The sequence below is a fragment of the Anastrepha ludens genome, chromosome 5 (genome assembly GCF_028408465.1).
Source record: "Anastrepha ludens isolate Willacy chromosome 5, idAnaLude1.1, whole genome shotgun sequence".
Taxonomy (NCBI): Eukaryota; Metazoa; Arthropoda; class Insecta; order Diptera; family Tephritidae; genus Anastrepha; species Anastrepha ludens.
The window spans coordinates 33,414,881-33,435,677 of NC_071501.1; the positions used below are offsets into that span (position 1 = coordinate 33,414,881).

General features: G+C 36.2%; 1 long non-coding RNA gene across 1 annotated transcript; it reads left to right on the forward strand.

Moving 5' to 3' along the window:
- The first annotated feature begins 17,189 nt into the window (after positions 1 to 17,189).
- LOC128865232 (uncharacterized) lies at positions 17,190 to 19,079 on the forward strand. Its single transcript, XR_008454773.1, has 3 exons — positions 17,190 to 17,297; positions 17,522 to 18,093; positions 18,820 to 19,079. It is a non-coding gene; the product is annotated as an uncharacterized LOC128865232 (long non-coding RNA).
- Positions 19,080 to 20,797: the final 1,718 nt, after the last annotated feature.

Consider the following 20,797-nt stretch of genomic DNA (forward strand, 5'->3'; position numbering starts at 1 on the left):
TATCAGAAACTATATATAAAGAGAAGACTGCATCCTTACTAAAATGGCAGGAGTAGTGTGAAAACTTCACAAAAGGAAGGTAGATCTATACGCTAATTCCAAACACCGGAAGACATGAGGCGGATTTATGTCGAGTAGGGCATGAAAAGGATGATGCAACGATGATGTTTTTTGTATGCCTTGTATGCCCATAACTTGCGACTAGCAGATGTGATTCAAGCCCATTTTGAGAAGATTCGACAATACCAGAAAACATAGGCGACTCCAAGTATGAGTGGATAAGGTTTCGTTAGGAATCAGCGATCTGCTGTAAAGCGTGCAGACTTCTAAGAGATCAGCGGGAGCTAAACAGATGATACTTGACAAAGAAATTGACTCCTAAGTCAACGTGAGACCAGAATGGTGGGAAAGTGTGGACAGGCCCAACTGGGGTGGTTTTCTTCTAAAATAGACAAACCTGTGGGAAGATAAAAGAGTATGCAACTTTTGACGGACCGTATGAGAATACTAACCGGCGTAGAGCCTAGAGCTCAACCGCCTCCCGACGAGTTACTAAACAATAATTTGGAGGGGAGTGCCGAATCTTCATGCTAGCTGAAACAAAGCGAATTGGTCTGGTGGTGGACGAGGACAAAACGAAGTGTCTCTTATCATCAAACAAACAGTCGGCGCACTCCCGAATTGGCACCAACGTGACGGTTGATAGTTATGATTTCAAGATTGTCGTTTATTTAGGAACCAGCGTTATTGCTCGATAACAATATCAGCCTTGAAATTCAACAGAGAATTCCTCTTGCCAACAAGTGCTACTTTGGTCTAATTAGGCCCGTAGTAGTAAAGTGCTCTTTTGACGAACAAAACTAACACTCTACAAGGCTCTCATCATGTCCGTCCTAACGTATGGCGCAGAAGCGTGGACGATGACAACATCCGATGAGGCGTCCCTCGGAGAGTTTGAGAGAAAGATTCTGCGTAAGATTTTTGGACCTTTGCACGTTCGATGGAACAAGCAGCTGTATGAGCTTTAGGACGACATACACATAGTGAAGCGAATAGAGATCCAGCGGCTACGGTCATGTCGTCCGAATGGATACAAAACCTCCGGTTCTGAAAGTATTCGATGCGGTACCAGCTGGTGGTAGCAAAGGAAGTGAAAGGACTGCTCTGCGTTGGAAAGATCAGGTGGGGAAGAACTTAGCTTCACTTTGGGTGTCCAACTGGCGCGGGTTAGCATGGCCGGGAAACTCGTCCAAAATCGCGTAAGTGGTTATCGCGCCAATCAAGAAGAGGAAGAAGAATTACAGGAAGGAGATCAGCACATTGACGGTAGGAGCTTTAAGGCACCACACTGACGGATTACAGGCTTTTTGGTGCTTTCTCCTCGCAAAAACAAGCTCTTTTGACGCGTTACAAACTATTAGTGAAATATTTAGCAACGTTTTCTTCTATTAAATCTGGTCTTATTCCTGCTATAACTTTATCAGTGTTGGCTTCTTGGTCATACTATGTTGCGAGTTTGTAAGCGTACATCAATGGCGTGATTTATTCTCGCAAATGATGATCGAGTGGCGTTAATTCATATACTCTAGCAGGCGAGTTAACGAGATCAAATCGGGATATAATTTAATAATTAAATTTAGATTTTTAAAAAATCAAAGGTGTGATTCCTCCATCATTTTGAAACCACATTTCGTATCGGTCAGTATTTTAGGTGCTTTGAAATATTACATTTTTGATTGTGGTTTGGCGACTTGTTCCCTTGCCCCTGAAGTTGGTTCTAACATAGTTTTTCCCATCACATTTTTCTCACTTCAAAAACTGCAATTTTGTGTTAGCTATCAAGATTTACTATATAAAAAATAAGTGAGTAGCGTTCGAGGAAAAAACTCTTTATCGTTATTGACATAATTTTCCTTTTAAATTGCCTCTCTCGATGAAATTGAAATTGAAATTTGAAAAGACTGAGCCAAGGAGCACCAGGAGATTTGGTCGCTTCTAAAATACTCAGGCTAAAAAGCCCATTGTATTTAGAGCTCTGGAAAGAGAGTTCATAGTCAAGGAGGAAAGAAGAAAAGTATCAGAGAAAGAGATAGGAAAGATTAGAGACAGAGATGGAGATAGTTAGTCATGTGAGAATTTTCCAAATTTTTTGGCAAATCTGTAAATATCCTCCAGTTTTAGAGAACGCACATTACTCATTCTCACGACATCGGAACCCAAAACTCGTAGCCGTGCTCTAGCAAAGGCACTACACTCACAGAGAAAGTGCTCAGTGCTATCCGCATCCTCTAAGCACGACAGGCACATTGGGTCCTCAATGATTCCAATGACGGTCATATGCTGACCCCATGGGTTGTGTTCTGTAATAATACCGACCAACAACCGAACGTCTTTCCTTCCAAGGTTTAATAGAAAGTTCGACAGTTTTCTGTTCGAACTTGTCACAAAACATTTTGCAGTTCTAAAGCGGATCATCGATCGCTCTTTATCTTAATTTCATACATAATCGCTGATCCAATTCATGATTCCTGCGGAACTGATTCCGATTATTGGCTCTGCCCCTTGTGGCTGAACCGCTGATCCACTTTTGACAAATTCATCGGCAATTTCGTTTCCTTGAACACCGCAGTGTCTCCTGCTTTTTTAAGCATTGCTGGATATACTCCGTCAGGTCCAAGAGACTTAAAGTTCTCAGAAGAAGGCAAGGAAATCCTTATGGATTCTTTTGTCATTATCCGACTAGCAATATACCAGCTGTACCTAGAGGTTCCACCATTGCTATTGTTATTGTTCATGCCACTCTCTACTAAAGAGAGAGTTCTACTACCCCGAATATGGGTTTCGAGTAGAGTATTAAACGTTTCCGATTTGGAAATTGTGTATGAACCATCAGGTTTTCGAATGGATCCAGCCTTACTGAGTGGTCTAGATGAAGGACCTTACAAAGTTTCGCTGTTTCTCTCATTTCTTCGACGTTACTGCAGAAATTTCTATAGGACTCAAGTTTGGTTTTCCGTACTTTTTTCTTATATTCTCTCTGTGTAAGTCGATGATTAGCCCAGTCCTCTTATGTTTGGGTCCGTAAGACCTTATTAAGAAGTTTTCTGAACCATACACGCAGTTTCGACAGTTCAGGGTTCCACCAAGGAACCGCTTTCCCCTGTCTACTTAGCCTGAGTGAGCACAGTTCCTCAAAGCATTTGATTTAAGTACCTTCTAATTTCTCAGTAGCATCTTCAGTCATTTCTGCTGATTTGAGTTTTTTCAGGTTTAGTAATCGCTTTGTTACAAGCTCATCATACCTGTCCCAGTCCACATTTCGAGGATTCCTACCGGAAGGTATTGATATTGTATCAATTCCCAGTCGGAATTCGATAAGGCGATGTTCAGAAAGAGAGTGCTCTTCCAAACTCGCCATTGGTTGATTTGACGTCCAATTGACCTTTTGGTAAGTGTTAAATCAATCACCTCTTGTCTCTTTTTGGTCACAAAAGTTGGTTTGTTACCAATGCTTTGAATGACCAAATCAGATGACAGGATAAAACCCAGTAACTTGAGATCACTGGGGTTGCATTTGCTGCTTCCCCATGCAATGTTCTGTGAATTTGCATCACAGCCCACTATTAGCCCCAGATTATTGGATTCTGCATACTTGACTACTTCTCTTAGCTCCCTCGTAGGAGGTGGCTGTAAAGAGTCGTAGGGTAGGTAGGTCGAAACTATGATAACTTCGACACTGTTCCCACTTTTCAAGTACTTTATTTTTGCAACAACGATATCTCCGGAGCATAGCTCTTTTAACATCATGTGTTCGATCAACCTCGGCATGAAAATAGATGCTCGCGGTCTCACATTCCCGTCACAACGAAGTATTTGTCCCCCCAACGTAGCACCTAGACCACAGATACGCTTGTGACATACGCATGGTTCTTGTATTAGTATTATGTGTGGCCCTCTCCATTTTCTTCACAAAGATCACAGGGAATTCCCAATTAGCTGACCCTTCCTTACGAAGTATCTGGAATTTTTATGGCATTAGAATTTTGTTTTCATGGCAAGAGGAGCTTGCAAGTCTAGTGTAATAACGAGCGAATGCATAAGTTTTATAAAACAAAGCAAACAAATTTTCTATTGTACATTTTCGATGCTTCTTTCTTGTGGTGGAAATCGAACCGCCGACTTTTACAATCTGTGAAATGCACGCACAAGCGTGCTCACATTTTCCATTTGCCACTTCCATCAGTCATTGCCGCTTTCTGACTATTCCTTTGATTTTCGGCAGAATTATTTATATACACTAACACATACATACTCAAATATATTTATGCATATTGTGAGTAGTTCTGGGAATACTTCTGGGAATATTTCAGTATTTCTGTGAATAGTTCTTGGAACACTCCTTCTCTGCCAGGCATATTGTGCACACTGCATTGTTGTTGGCATTTTAAATTGTACAACACTCTGTCATTGTGTTGTGATATACTTATATGTATGTATGTGTGTGTGTTTTGGTTTCCGTGCATGATTGCACTCGCAAACATCTCAATGTAGGGGTCTACGTACACACAGCTTTTTGGCGTGAAATATGACTGTTAATTTTCATTTTGACAGCTAAGCAGCAGCTGTGAATTTTCCCACATGTTATGTACCCATAAGCTCTTCAAAATATTATACAATCGCACCACAACTCAAATTTAAAAATAAATTACTGTATTCACTTGAAAATATTCCTCATTTAGTTGAAACTGGGTTTATTATTTTTATGTTATACAATATTAAACAAATTTTTACTTAAATGCATTTACACCTTTAAGGTATTACATAAAATTTACATATTTGATATGTTTTTTTAAAGCACGCCCTGAGGTTCGTTCAAAATATTAGCATATTTCAAATATTTATCGAGATATGTGTCCGTGGACTTCAGTAATTGCCCTTGGGCTTTATTTTCTGTACTGCCAAAGCTAAATGAACGTGAAACTCAATCAATTTAGTTTGAAAAAAAAAAATATATACATATACATATAGACAAGTATATCGGGAAAACAGATCGTGAGCAACCGAGTGTCTGCGCTGCAAATAGTTTTTGCTTTCGTTCGTGTTCCTTTTTTGCAAAGCCTATTTGACTGAGCGCCGCTCATCTACTTATATGTGCTCTCCTTGTATGATTGTACCGGTCGATAGTTTTGTTTTTGCTAAATAGGTACACAATTCAGTGTCTCCTTACTCGCACACAAACAATTCATACTTTACGTCGAATGAGAGCAACAATATGCTACAGCTTGCATTGATTGGCTAGTGAACTAGATTTCAACATCTGGTTTGAGAAGTTCTCAGTGTAATTTTCACGCGAAACAAGAAAATGAGAGATACAACGTCTCTCTGTTGCACACCCAATCACATCTACGCATTTTATTGTTGAACAGCTGCGTTTGCCGTAGTGAAGATGTCACTTGTATTGCAAACCATTGGATAGTATCCAAGAATGATAGAAACAAGATTGCGCCCATCAGAGCGTACGTGACGTCACGTTTGCTGAGTTGTGCAGTATTGCCAACCATTTGCTCTTCGCAATAAATTTAGTGCTTTTTTATACCGAAAATGCGAAAATTTTGAAGTTTCGTGTTTGTTTCTTTTTGCGTTTAATTTAAAGCTACCGAAACTGTAAGTTTTAAAAACTACACATTATATACATTACCCATTTCGAACATTAGTTGGTTTTCAATACTATCACTAGTAAAATGCTTCATACATATAAAGCTCGTTTTTGGATTGAAGGCATTTCCTCGCCGGCAGAAATGCATCCACTGTTTGCAGAGCGCCTCATCCTTTGGAAATATAAAAAGCTTATATCACACGCCTTATTGAGGTTCTTACTAGCACAATTTTCCACTGCACATTTCATGTTTTCTTATTTTTCACTTATACGAGTACACTTTCACGTTTGTTCTTATTAACGCACATTTCAAAGAAGAAACGAATATTCATAAACATCAACAATAACCGCAATCATGGGCAATGTGACCACATCTCTGAGAAGATTTTAGTGCTAATGAAAACTTTTTTACTCTTATAAAATTTGATAATTTGAAAGTGCAAATTTAATTTTTGGCTCCATTTAAGAATATGCCAAAATATTAAATGCCCCTCTCCCAACTCTTCTTAAGATTGAAAACCTTTTTACACATTTTAAAAAGTCTTTGAATTTATTGAATGCGAATTAAAACCATAGAGGTGTAATCGTTTCTCCCGGTCATCAATCCTTAGTGAGACATAGAACATTAAGAGTTATATTCGTTGTAAAAATAAACAAGAAAATACCAGAAAATACTAAAGAACCCATACTGACATTTTTACAAAAAGAGTACCTTATCTAGTTACATAACTTCAAATATAGCAAAAAAGTCGTTCCCTTAACAAAATAGTCTCACTTAGCAAAAAAACTCATAAATTAAATTGTACATAAGCATAACACATTTATTTAAAAAAACGCACATTTTAAAGACAATTTGTCACGCATACAAAGTTCTTTAAGTGATTCAATAAAAATTTGTTGGATTATTTTCTTTGAATGAGCATTTTAGTGCGTTTGTATATCCAAAGCTAGACAACACTGCAGTAGCGAGAGAGAGATTTGACTGCCGAAAGCAGAAGAACACCCACAACACCTGCACTCGCGGGCAATGCCACCAGATGTTAAAAAAAAGTAAAGCTAAATAAATCTGAGTGAATTATTTAAATAATTATTAAAAAATGTATATTTTACAAAATTATAAAGATGACATTTTAATTAGAACAGCTAGAAAAATGTCATGAAGAAAGAACTAAAACTCCGAGACAAAAAATAATGAAAATAACAAAAAAAAAAATGCTAAATCAAGTTACGAAAATGGTAATCTGGCCATACTGGAGCTAAAATCACGTAACTAGTTGTCAAATTCGCTGAGCGCAAAGTAACGGGACCACGATAGGCGCCATCTCATTATTCTTTCCATCATGGATAGTATCCATATTACTATATGCCAGTGTAAGTGTTAAAAGAAGGCGATCCAGTGAGGCGACTCGACTTTTATAGATTTATGCTCTCGTTGCCTATATCGGATATCCATATTTCTTAAAAAAAAAAAAAAACAAATTTTGTCGAGATGGTATTACTAACTACCATAAAGGCCTCTATTTAGCTCCGAAAGGCAAAGGTAACTCAAATAAAAATAAAACAAAAGGATCGCAGAGATGATTTTGTTGCAATGACCAATTATTTGCTGCTGTCATTATTTTCAGACTAAGGGATTACGAAAATTTTTGAAGGTGCACTTTGCTCCAATCAATGGATTTTGTACCAGAATTAGAGCAACCATATCGGAAACTAATTGAAATTAATTGAAAAGTTTAAATTATGGAGTTTTAAGTCGATTGAGAACAATAAAATGCTACAGCAACAACAAATAAGGTTGTGCAATAAATTACTGCTCTCAGAGCAGAGAAGGTGCGTATGTTGCCTCTATGAGCACTGGTAAAGCAGAGTACCTTTTCCAGCTGTTAGATTTTGTCTCAAATTCTTTAAATCAGATTAATTCGCTAATATCAAGATTTTAGTATGGCTTTATGCCACATAAGGCTACTTGCACCAGTCTTTCACTAATTGCTAACAAAATAGTTAACGTATTCTAAGTTCAAGCCCAATTAAATGTTACTTGTACTGATTTTTTAAAGTGTTCCTTGCATTTATTGGAGCTTTGTACTTCGGCTGCATGCTCTTTAGCGCCTAAAGCCTTCCTTATGAACAAACTATTTGCCTTCGGATTAAGAGATAATACCTTTATACTTGTCCATAGCTTCTTAGTAGAGAGGCGGTTTTTTGTAAAAAATCATCCGATATAGTAAACGTATGGATCGGTCGCACCTGAGGGTATACATTATGGGCCACACTTATCTTTCATTTTTATTAACGACTTAACAACACAGTTTCTTAGTGCTGCAGGCTTAACTTTCGCTGGTGATTTCAAGCTATTTTTGAAAATTTTGTTTGGCTGATTGCTGTGATTTTCAGGATGATCTGAGAGTTTTCATGCATGGTGTACAAGGAATTTATATTTAATTCTCAAAAGTGTTTTGTTGTTATATAATATATGGAAATAAAACTAGTTCATGTAGTTTACAAGTAACATGGCCACACTTGAAAAAACAATTACGAGTGCTTACTTAGTGCTTACTAAGGTCTGATTTTCTATTCTAAACTAGGATTTGGGAAACACTTCAATGAATTGGAGAGAATGCAAAAAACGTTCTTGAAGTTTGCTGTACACAAACGGTGTTCCTAACTATTTGGGAAAACGTAAATGTAACATAATTAACTGTAAGAAATAATAATATGAAATAATAATAATATCAATAATAATATAAATTAACTCTCTGCATGAAGACGAAATGAAATTAGTACAAAATTGTGTTGCTGTGCTCGCTCAATGCAAGCTATGCTAAGGCTGGCGTCGACATTCCGCTGCTCTCATTGAATATGAAAAACCTACGTAGCGTTTAATGTTGTTCCTACAAGAACAAGCATTCTCGCGCCAAAGATCTGATTAGTGCGTGTGTGTTCAAACGCCTTCTGTGAATCCATGTGAGACTGCTACTTCGAACTCTCACTCTGCTGCTTCGAACTCTCATTCTGCTGCCTACGCAGCGTCGCCATCTGCTACCTCTTTAAGTGCTGTTGTCACCAATATCTTTGCTGCAAAGGCACCATCGACCATCGCTGCTGCTGCTGCTACTGAGCCATTTCTCTCAACAGGCTGCTACGTCTGCGTTAGCCGCTCTCACTATGGCAGTGACTAGTAAACCACCTACGTAAGCTAGTGTTGTTGCTGATTTGTCTATTCTGTCGTCTATTCATTGCTTCTTTAATTTTAAGTGTTATACTTTTTTGCAAAGGCATACTAGCTTTTAAAATAGTTTTCGTAAATTCGAGATTTTGTCAAACAGTCATTTTCAACTGTTAGGGTTTGGCTTGAATATTATTAATGATTGTTATTAATTGACATACTCTCTAACTGAAAACAGAAAACTAATCAGTCGTTTGAAATAACATATAAAAAAGTGGTCGTACAGAGGGGGAAAAAATGTTTAAAAAATTTAAAAATCGATTATTTCGAAAACGGATAAGTAATCAGAAATAGCGGCCGCCGTAAGTGCACAGGTTGAATCTCCGTGCATGAAACATTGAGTAGATAGAAAAAGTTTTTTCTAATAGCCGTCACTCCACGACTGGCAATAGCAAATCTCCGCTTGTACTTCTGTCATGAAAAAACTCCTCATAAAAAACCATTTGCCACACGGAGTCGGCTTAAAACTATAGGTCTCTCCATTTGTGGAACAACGTCAAGACGTACGCCACAAATAAGAGGAGGAGCTCGGCCAAACACTCCCAAGAGGGTGTAAGCGCCAATTATATACATATATTTATAATCAAAAATAGCCTAAATTATAATATCCTTAAATATCTAGGACGGCTTTCTCGCTAGCTCAGAAATAAAAATAAATCACAATTACCGAACTGATTATGGTCCACAAACTGTATCAGTAAAAAAAATGCAATTAATTTTATGCCAGAAAAGGAAAAATTATTAAATGACAACTGACAAGTGACAACTACAATACTTAACAGACGAAAAAAAAACAAAAATAACAACAGCTACATGACCTCAATCAAACACATCAACTGCGGCTGCTATAACCAAAAGTTATTCAAAAAAAAAAAACAAAAAACAAAATTCGCCGACATGTGTGCGCCAATAAAAACATGTTGTAGCAACATATGTAAACAATGTTGCCAACAAAGCAATGCTTGCACTTCAACATGTCGCCCTACCACAAAGGCGGCGGCAACAGTAACCATACGAACAAATAGTAATTGTGGCAGATCATAAGGATGTGTGTGACCGCTACAATGGAGCCACGGGCCATATTTGCCTTTTACACTTAGAACAAATGTGTGCTGTGCCTTGGTGTGTGTGTGTGTGTGTGTGGGTGTGTGTAAGTGCAAACTTGGGAATTGCCGCTCTACTATACATATACTTGCGATTGCACTTGATTTTTTTCGCCATTCACATAAATATTTGTTTTGTTATTTTGCATTGCATACATTTAGGTGCTCTGGGGAATTGTATGACGCGCGCACAAAGACAGCAAACAAGCCACCGGCGGCGAAATATGTAAATCTTGCTTTTTCATATGAAAAAAATGCAACAAAGAGAATATCACAACGGAAGCGCAGAACGAGACAAATTGTCAAACAATGGGAGGCTGTGCAGCGCAGTGCATTGCAAAGGAAGAGAGCAATAAATGAAATAAAAAAGGGGAAATGAATGGCATGCAAACAAATAAATATATATATAGGTTGAGTGTTGAAAAACGGGTACATCAAAAGTAGTAATAAAATAATAAAACAAAGGGTATTCCGTTACGCATATCTCTTTGGAATTCAGTGCAATTTTTTTTATATTGGTCGGCCATTCGGAGTTTTTCATGTGAGATTGCTGAGGTTTATTTCATAATTTTTTTATTTCGTATTTCTTCAGCGCATGCAGGGACGCGGAAGGGCTGCAATATAACTGAAATGGCGCACGTGGATACTGGGAGCTGCAAATAGATGTAAAAGTACTCCAAAAGGAGCGGCTTACGCTCTTCAGCACGTCGTGTTGATTTTGCATCGATCCCTCGGGCGCGCTTGTCATGAGTCTCTTTGAATTTGGCGGCATCGACATGCTGACGATTGGCCTTGAGCGCTTGGCGCAAAATGCTGATGTTATTGTATGCAGGCCAGTCGAGCTGCTCTCCATGTGTTGCTGGCCATTTTGCTGCAGAGCTACTTGATTTCATTTTAGTCGCGAAAGAAATTAAAAGGTTTCAGAGAGACTAGTGCCGCTGAAATTTCCCAAAAAAGTGTAATCACTCGGATCCACAACGGATACAAATTTTTGAAACCCACCACTGAAATAACAAGATTTTTGTGGATATAGTTTTGTCAGGTCATAACGTCTCATGACGATGCTTTGTATTAGCCGTCAAGATTACTCGATTTCTTCTCGTTGAATTCCTTTCCTAGAGATTTTCGGAAAGCACGGGTGTACGCTAAGAAATCTATAATAATTTTTTTGCAAAAAAAGGAGACTAGACTTGCTGTCGAGGAAATTTAGCCGGACTAAACTAAGCGAATTAGCCACATATGTGAGACACTGAAAAAGCTGTATCAAAAATTCAAAATTTTCAGAGGTATAGTCTTCGAAATAGAGTAAGACTTCAAATATTTAAATTTGATTTTTTTAAATTTCCTGTTAAGTAACTTTTGTAATTAAATATTTATTGTTTATAACCTGTATACGAAATTTTTTAAAAAATCATTTAAAAAAAGTCATCAAAAATTATGCCCATATTTTTTTAATATCTAATTCATTTAATTTTAGTAAAATGTAAAGAAAAACATTTTCCAAAAAATTTCCCAAAAGTTCCTTAAAAAATTTAATTTTTTGTTTATTTTTTTTATTTCCTATTTATTTTAGTTAATTTCTTTTAAATTTAATTTTTACAATTAAATGTACGTGCACACAACGGCGTGGTCATAGCGACTGTGCGGTCAACTCCGAGGCGGATGAGCTCACCTGACAAGGGGCCTGTCAAGTAATTTCCTCGCAAACGAAGAGGATTGGCATTCACTTCCCCTGCGTTCTATTCCTGGAACGATGTGTTTCGCGTCAACTCAGCAAGCGCTGGGAAAGTACACTAACTTATAAGGTCGCGAAATCCTTCTGGCCACAAGTGGTTCGGAGGCGTTCGAGGGATCTTTTGAGGTTGACAAAATCTCAGTTGAAAATATGAGGTGGAAAAGCTCTCGAAGTTAGTGGGTGTCCTATCAAGCTGCCAGACCACAGCAGTATTTTCCAAGCAGAAGTTTTTGCCGTGGGGAAGCCACGGAGCTAACCTACACTAGAACAAGAAAGAACTCAACAATTAATATATACGTGGACAGTCAAGCAGCAATAAAAGCAATAAGCTCCTATTGTATTAAGTCCAAAAATGTTCGTTGTATTAAGTCCAAAAATGTTCGACGGAGCAGAGAGGCCATAGAAAGGCTAGCGAAGGGACTGCAGAACTATCATAGGTATGCTGAGAGGTTATAATCTATTGGCTGCACATGCGTACAAGATAGGGACTGCTAACACAGACAAATGCAGGAAGTGCAGAGAGGATGTTAAGGAAACTTTAGAACACCTTCTGTGCGTTTGTCCGGCATTACTAAAAACGCGTTTAAAATGCCTGGGAGCCCCACTATTTGAGGGTTTGGAGGACGTCTCAAAATCGGATCTCCCAGCTCTGCTTAGGTCGCCAAAAGCGCTGACTTCCTACATGATGTCTACTTTCGGTATTCATAGAGGTCGGTCTCCATCTGGTGTCGCTAGGGACCAAAAGGTCTATGCGTGACTTATTGCCACCCAGGCTAACCTAACGTAACCTAGTGGGTGTCCCCACAGGACACTATCCGCCAGGAATGCATGCTGTGAGACTTGGCATTACTTCAAGTCCTTTTTGCGTTAGCTGTATGGAGGAGAATGAGGTGGAATCATCTCAGCACTTTCTCCTTAGCTGCCTTATTCTCGCGGGGCTAAGATTTGGGCATTTAAGTTCTCAACTCTTTCCTAGGTTTCATATTAAAATTGAAAAACCTGATGAACTTAGTCAGCAGCATGAAGTGGTTAAAAAAACTGTAATTCAGTGGTCGATCGTAATCCACAAATGCTCAACACCCCTCCTTACCCCCACATTGTAGGTATATATAATATACAGTGGCCGACATAACTATGAATACCCCTTGAAGAAACAGTTTGTTATGGAAATAAGTCCGTAAGCTGCTCCTCGAATCTAAGATTGTACACATTATTTTTCTAAGTGTGAGCTAGCAAACCAGCGCCGTTAAAAACGTGCCGTTATCTTTTCACATGGTAGAACAATTTTCACTAATTGCGTCTCAGTTGCTTTTCGGATTCGACAAAAGTGTGCATAATACTAAAATATCCGCGTGTGTTGTCCTTCGTTTTAAATATTTCCCAAATTCGTAGTGAAAAGGTAATGGAAACAATCTTTTGGTGTTTAGTTTACCTTGTATTTTACAACAAATATACTTTTAGCATATTGTAATGCCTAAGTCGAAGGAAGTAAGCATGGATTTAAGGTAACTAATTGTTCAGGACCACAAAAATGGAATGGGGTATGGCAAAATTGCTTAAAAAATATAATAGATGCAAGTCAACAATCCAGAGAGTTATAAAAAGTTTCAAAAAAATGGCGGCTTTGCGAGCGCTCCAAGAACAGGTCGGCCAAGGGTAACCAATTCTCGCGATGACACGCAAATATATAGTAAGAGAAATTAAGAAGGACCCGACAACTTCGGCTAGGTTTATTAAAGAAAGTCTTCAAATTAATGTAAGCAAGCGCACAATTCAGCGGAGAATTCGTGAAGAGGGGTTTTCTAGTCATTACAAGATCAGGAAACCTTTCATCAGCAATAAAAACATGAATGCGCGACTAGCATTTGCCAAAAAGTACTTCAATATTCCGTTGAGTTTCTGGAAGAGGGTTATATGGAGCGATGAGAGTAAGTTTGAGTTTAAAAATACAAAAAGAAGAGAAAAAGTGTGGCGAAAAAGTAATGAGAGGTTCCAATCGAAGGGCGTGCAAAGCACAATTAAGTTTGGCGGGGGAAATGTGCTTATCTGGGGCTGTTTTTCCTATAGCGGCATATCAGATCTGGTACATATTGAAGGTAAAATGTATGGGGAGTCTTACGTCAATATGCTAAGCACATTCTTAGAGCCCTCGGTACGAAGAATGGGTCTTGGACGCAATTTCATCTATCAACAAGACAACGACCCCAAACATACCAGTCGCGTAGCAAAGGAATACTTTAGACAAAACTCAATAGAGCTTTTAGAATGATCCGCTCAAAGCCCCGACTTAAATCCTATTGAGCACTTATGGCAATATTTAGACGAAAAAGTCGATCGATCAAATTGCCGCTTAAAGAAAGCAGAATTTTTTCAGAAACTGCAAGAGACCTGGAATAAAATACCTGAAGAGCTTCTTAAAAGATTAGTTCACAGTATGCCACGCCGCCTTTTGGTTGTAGTTAACGCAAAAGGCGGCAACACTAAGTATTGAGTAATTTGCATAACGATATTACTTTTACTTTTACTAGTAGAGTACAAAGGTATGCAAATTTTGTCGCTACAAGTTTCTGGACATTTATAAAAAAAAATGAAAATAAATTTTTTTTTTTGGAACTGAAATATTTTGATTTGCGTTTTTTTAATGTTACTATATTATAAATAAATTAATAACTTAATCGAAATTTGAATGATATAATAGAAAAAAATATTTGTGTTTGAATTTTCCCTTAGGTAGGATATGCAGTGTTATGTCGGCCACTGTATATAACTGGCGCGTACACCCTTTTTGGGGGTTTGGCCGAGTTCCTCCTCCTATTTGTGGTGTGCGTCTTGATGTTGTTCCACAAATGAAGGGACCCACAGTTTCATGCCGACTCCGAATGGAAAATGGTTTTTTATGAGGAGCTCTTTGATGGCAGGAGATTTGGCATTGCCTGCCGACGGGCGGCCGCTATTGATAACAACTTTTTCTTAATTTTGGTGTCTCACCGAGATTCGTTCAAGTGTGCCCACTCTTTGGGCAACCATTCTAACCTAACCTAACGTGTACAAATACCAACATTTTATTAATAAGAAACTATTTAAAAAAAAAAAAAAATGTCAATTATTACGTAATTTTCTATTTAACGTATACAACAAATTTACTGTATATATTTTACTACATTTTTTTATTTACATTTTGCAACATGGAATTTAACTCAAAAACTACATTCTTTCACAAACAAATTCTCAGATTGGCTTGCAAATTGGAGAGTTTAATGGTGTAGCCTGCTTGTGAATTTAGCTGCAGTATTAGTTGATGTGAAATGGCTGCGAACTAATCTAGGCTTATTCAAATCGAATTTTCACAAATTTTACCCTTCTTGGAAATTTAATAAGACAAATTATATTTTCGATCCACCCACACGCAAAACTCTCTAGCGGTAAATGCATTTAGTAAAAACTCCAAAGGGAGAGCAGGGAGAAAAATAAACAATTAGAAGTGCGAGAGGAATGTCAAAACAGGTAAAAGATTTCAAAAGAGATGTAGCTGTGGGAAGCAAAAACAAGCAAAGGGGTGAATGTAAAAATCGGAAACGAATGCATCCTATGAGAATTAAGCACTTGTAGTTACAAAAAATGCATATAGGAATAAGTCAAGGGGTAAATATTTTCCTTTTTTTGGTGAGGGGTTAGTGTTTTTGCTTTCACTAGTATTTCCGCTTTTTGTTGCAACATTTATGCATATTTGATAACATTTTGGAATTTTATTATTCTTTAACTTTTTTTTTTATTCGGCTTTTTCGTCGTGATTTTTTTACTGCTCAGAGGGCGGAAGTAAGACATCAATAAACATTGGGAAGAAGATACAAGTAGATGCTCGTATGTTTATAAATATGTATACTAGGGTGGTCCAAAAAAAAAATTTTTCTTGATGTTATGTAAAAAAAAATATTTTTGAACAAAATTATTTTGAGATTTTTATTCAATGTTGAAAATTTTGGAAGAGAGTTTTAAAGTAAAATAGCTCCGATTCCTTTTAATATTTCCATATATTTATATTCTCAAACTTTATGAGGAAGTAAAATTGGAAAACATTTTTTTTCTGGGAATAAAATTATTTTTTGTTAAAATTTTAAAAACAATTTTATTGTAAACATCTAAAACTCTAAAAAAAATTGTTGATATTAGTAAACAAAAATATTTAAACTATTTTGCTTTAATTTGTGGGTTTTTGAGAGTCCCTATAAAGCAATGCCAAGTGATCAAAGCTTATTGCACGGTAGCGTCAATTCCTGTAAAAGTTTGCGTATTTCTAGTCGTACAATAGCAAAATAAACTGAAAAAACGTTCAACAAAATTATTTTGAGATTTATTCAAGTTTGAAAGTTTTGGAATAGATTTTTTAAAGTGAAACATCCCCGATTCTACATATTTATTATACATATCATACAAACAATTTTTAAGACTTTATGAGGAAGTATAATTCAAAAAAAATTTTTTTGGGAATAAAGACGATTTTTTTATGATTTTAAAAACAATTCTTTTTTTCGTAATTTTTGAAAAGCTTGAGTTATTGAATGAAAAAATTTGAAATTTTAAACAAATTTTCTTGATGTTATTTAAAAAAATTATTAAAACTAGTTTTTGTAGTTTGCGGTAATTAAAAAAAAGTTGTTTTGGGGAAAAAAAAATTTTTGTTAAAATTTTAAAAACAATTTTTTTCCTAATTTTTGAAAAACATGAGTTATTGAATGAAAAATCTGAAATTTTAAACAAATTTTCTTGATGTAATTAAAAACAAATTATTAAAACTATTTTATGTCATTTGTGGTAATTAAAAAAAAAATTGTTTAGAGAAAAAACATTTTTTTTTGTTTTTTTATTTTAAAAACAATTTTTTTCCCAATTTTTGAAAAACGATTTGTACGATTTTTTGTTTCACTCTTTATTGAATTAAATAAAAAAAAGAGTGAAACAATCGGAAACTCTAGAGAAATTTTTTGGTATTATTTAAATTAGTTTTTGTTTTGTTGTCAGAATCCCTATAAAAAGCAATTTAAATTAGTATTTTTTTATTATAAGGTAGAGCGAATAGAAATTTTTCGTTTGTAGGCGCACAAAAAGAATAAAAGTGAAACGTGTTCAGAAAAATTTTGGAGTAGAGATTTTAAAATGAAATGTCTCTGATTCTTTTCAATATTTTCAAACATATATTTTTATGGGGGAAATATTTTTTTTAAATTTGATAAAAAAATTTCGTTTTTTTGGAAAAACATGAGCTATTGAATAAAAAAAAGTTGGGGACGAGAGTTTTTCAACAGTCAAAACAAAAAAATTAAGTAAAAATAATAGTTAACCCTTTCGACTCGAATGGTAGACATGTGTACCACTTAAAGATTAAATGTCACAGTGAATTTTTGCTGGTTTATGCTATTCACCTGATTATCTCTACTCTTTTCTAAATACATACTGATAAGTTCCGTTACAATTTTTGTTGTCTCTACTAATGGAGTCTGTTTTTTTGCATTGACAAGCAGTGAAAATTAAAATTGCGGTTGGTTTTCGCAGAGTTTTTCTAAGATATTCAGTGCTAAGGTGCCAAAAATATAGAAATTATAATAAAATAAAAGTTTTTAAAAGTGTTTACAATTTGTGCAATAAGTATTTATAAAAAAATAGTTTTTCACTTATTTTAGCATATGGTACTTATGTGTACCATTGGTCCGGTATAATGGTACACATGTGTACTCGTACCACTAGTCTTATAAATACTACATAATGTGACTCTTCGTTTTGATCAAAATTTATATTATCCTTAGAAAATGGACCCGGCAGATTTCCGAAAAATCCTGGAAGACGAAGCTGATAGTATCAGTGACTCAGAAGACTTCTCTAGGGGAAGTTTCGACAATTTTCTTCCAAGTGATTGCACTACTTCCAGTGATAGCGAAGATTCAGTTGACGAGGAGAATGGGGATGCAGACGAGAGATTCTTACCTAATGGTGTCTTGAGCTCTAACAGCGGTAACGATGATACTGAAAGCGACATTGATGACGTCGCTTCGAACCCCGGCGCATCGAAAATAAATATTATTTGGAATACTCCTGATGAAAATTTTGTATCAAAAAATACTCTTTATGGACTTCGGGATTGCACAATATCAAACCACATACCAAGACATTCAAGTATAGATCAGACACGATACGAATGAAGTATTGGTGTTGAGTAATTGTCACGAACCTTCTGTGACTAATGTTACAAAAACGTTGAAAACAGGAGAAAAAATTCTAGTGCAATGTCCAAGTCAAATAAAATTTTATAGGGAGATGATGGAAGGAGTCGACTTGGCTGATCAGATGTCTGGGCTTTATGAATACGATAGGAAATCGGGTAAGTGGCGGAAAAAAGTGTTTTACCGTCTGATAATGATGACAGCAGTGAACGCTTGGGTTATTTATAACGACCTCAACCGGAAAAAGATACCGTTTTTAGTTCCAAGCTTATGCATTGATCCAGGATGGCTTACAAACTACAGCACAAATTGCCAAATGCAAGGCAATGCATACTTTTCACATTTCAAAAAAAAAATGTTTAGGGACGGGAAAAAATATTTAATTTATATTTAAAAATTTTTTTTTTTAGGGAAGGGAAAAAATATTTAATTTATATTTAAAAAAAATTTTTTTTTGCTAAAATTTGATAAACACAATTTTCGTAATTTTTGAAAAACATTAATAAAAAAATTTGGAGGCAAACATTTTCTCGACTTAAAAAACAAGTTTTAACAAAAAAAGTTACTGTTTTAACAAACAAACAAAAAAAAACACAATGATTGTTTAGAAATGTATTAAATTCTAAAGAAATAAAAACAATTTACAAATATTAAAAAATCTAATATAAGAAAATCTAATATATTCCACAACAAATAAAATATCTTTTTTCCTAAAAACAAAAAATTTTAAGTAGTGTATTAAATTCTAAAGAATTAAGCCAAAATTTAAAAATATTAAAAAGAATCGTACATATTTCACTTGAAAAATCTCTATTCCAAAATTTTCAACATTGAATAAGTCTCGAAATTATTAATTTTTTTTTATTTGTTCAATTTTGTTCCAGTTTATCACTTATTACACGCAGGCCTACAAATAAACCAATTTTTAGAAAAAACTTAATTAAAGTAATTTTCGGGCCATTTGTGAAGGGAAGTTAAAAGCTGAGATAAAATAATACATTAAATTTGATATTAAATAAAATTTTATGCCGAGGTGGCGATTTTTAAAGCGTTTATGGTACTGGTAAATATAATTGTAAATAAATAAAAAAAAAAAAATTAAAAATAAAAATCAGTAAATCCATATTTTGGCCGTTGAACAAATATCAGAAAAAAAATGTTTTTCCTCACACCCTAAAGCGTACTTAGTGTTAAAAAACAATAGTCAATTGCAACTGCCCAACAGCCAAAAAATGAGTTGGCGACCACCTGTTGCATTAACCAAACAAAACAAGTGCCAACACTAAATTTGGCAACAGAATGAAGCTAGAAGAACAGCAGTTATAAAAAAAGTGTACAAGCAAAAAACCAAACCGCTGCATTGGCGCGCAGGGACCCGCAAAGCAAGCACACCATTCTCCAGCAACCGCAGAAGCTGAAAAACACAAGCATTGCTCCCCAGCTTCTGGTGCTGCTCTCTGCGCTCCACAGCTTCCTTACTCCGTGCCTTTGTTCTGCATACAACAACATATATCTAAATCATAGTTTTTTGTGCTAGTGTATAAGTGTGTGTGTGTGTCTCAGATTTCCCTTTTGACCGCTTTTGCTTGCAGGGCCCCTGCTACACACAAACATACACACAAAGGCCGACGGCTGATTGAGGTTTGCCAACCTATATTTGTTCTTATACGTGTAAGTATGCATGTGTGTGTGTGTGTGTGTATTTTTTCGTTTTTGTCATTTGGTGTTTCCTGTCACACACTCACATGTCACTTGGGTTCTGCCACCGCATTGTCGCCACACATGATGCGGCAACCACTTTCAGTATTTCCGGTTTGTGCCACTTTTTTCGTTTTTGTTTAAATTTTTTCGTTCTGCTTACCCACGAAAAGAATGTGTGAGAGAGAGTAGATGCGCAGGAGTGTGGTTGGGCTAGTACAGTGTGCAGTGGTTGTGAGTGTGCACAAAAAATATTTGTATGTACTTCGCTAATTGTTGCTTTTGTTTTTGTCTTCACAGATGCAGGAAAAGCAGTCAAATGCAGATGACTGCAAACTTCAAGCTTTTTCGCTTTGTTGGTCTGTGGTTGGCAGCGATTTTTGGGACTAATAGCGAATGTCCCATTAAGAATGTCTATTTGGAATTTAGCGCCATGATTTGTTGTTGTTGTTGTTGTTAACAGCTGCCGTAGTATATGAAAGATTTAGTCATAGAGAATTGGACTGCGTTACAATGCATTGAAACTTTGCAAGTCCACTACCGAAATAGTGAACATGTTGAAACAATATCGCTAACTCGTGGGGCGGCGATGTGAGTTGAGCAATAAGTGTAACCGATTCCACACCATTAGATTTCTTTTGTTGGGATTTTTAGAAAAAATGGGTGTATGCCAATAATGGTAAAACAATTATTGAATAAGAGTTGTAATTCGAAGCGCCTTTGATGAGGCTAAGCCGACCTTTTGCCATAGTCAGATAGAATATTTTTCCAGCGGGGTAAGCGTATGCCACCTGCCATGAGGATTGGATGTTTTGTATACATAACCTGATGAAGGTTATGCTCTTCTTTTTACCATAAAAAGAATCAGGTACAAGTAAGAGAAAAGAATAAAATTTTGGTAATGAGTGAAGACCTACTATTTTACTGCATACTTTAAGCTCGTCAGAGTGTAGTAGGTTAGGTTAGGTTATGGTGGTAGTCGGTCGGTATGATCAACTCACTTAGACCTTACACGTCCGCTGTGATACCACTGTGCGACACGGGAACCTTATTTATTTACTTTCATGAAACCATTTTGAGGCTCTTATGAAGCGCAGGATTGGTCTAATCCCGCGCCAGATAGTTTGGTAAGAGAACTGAAAAAGTGTTTACCTAGGCAACCTG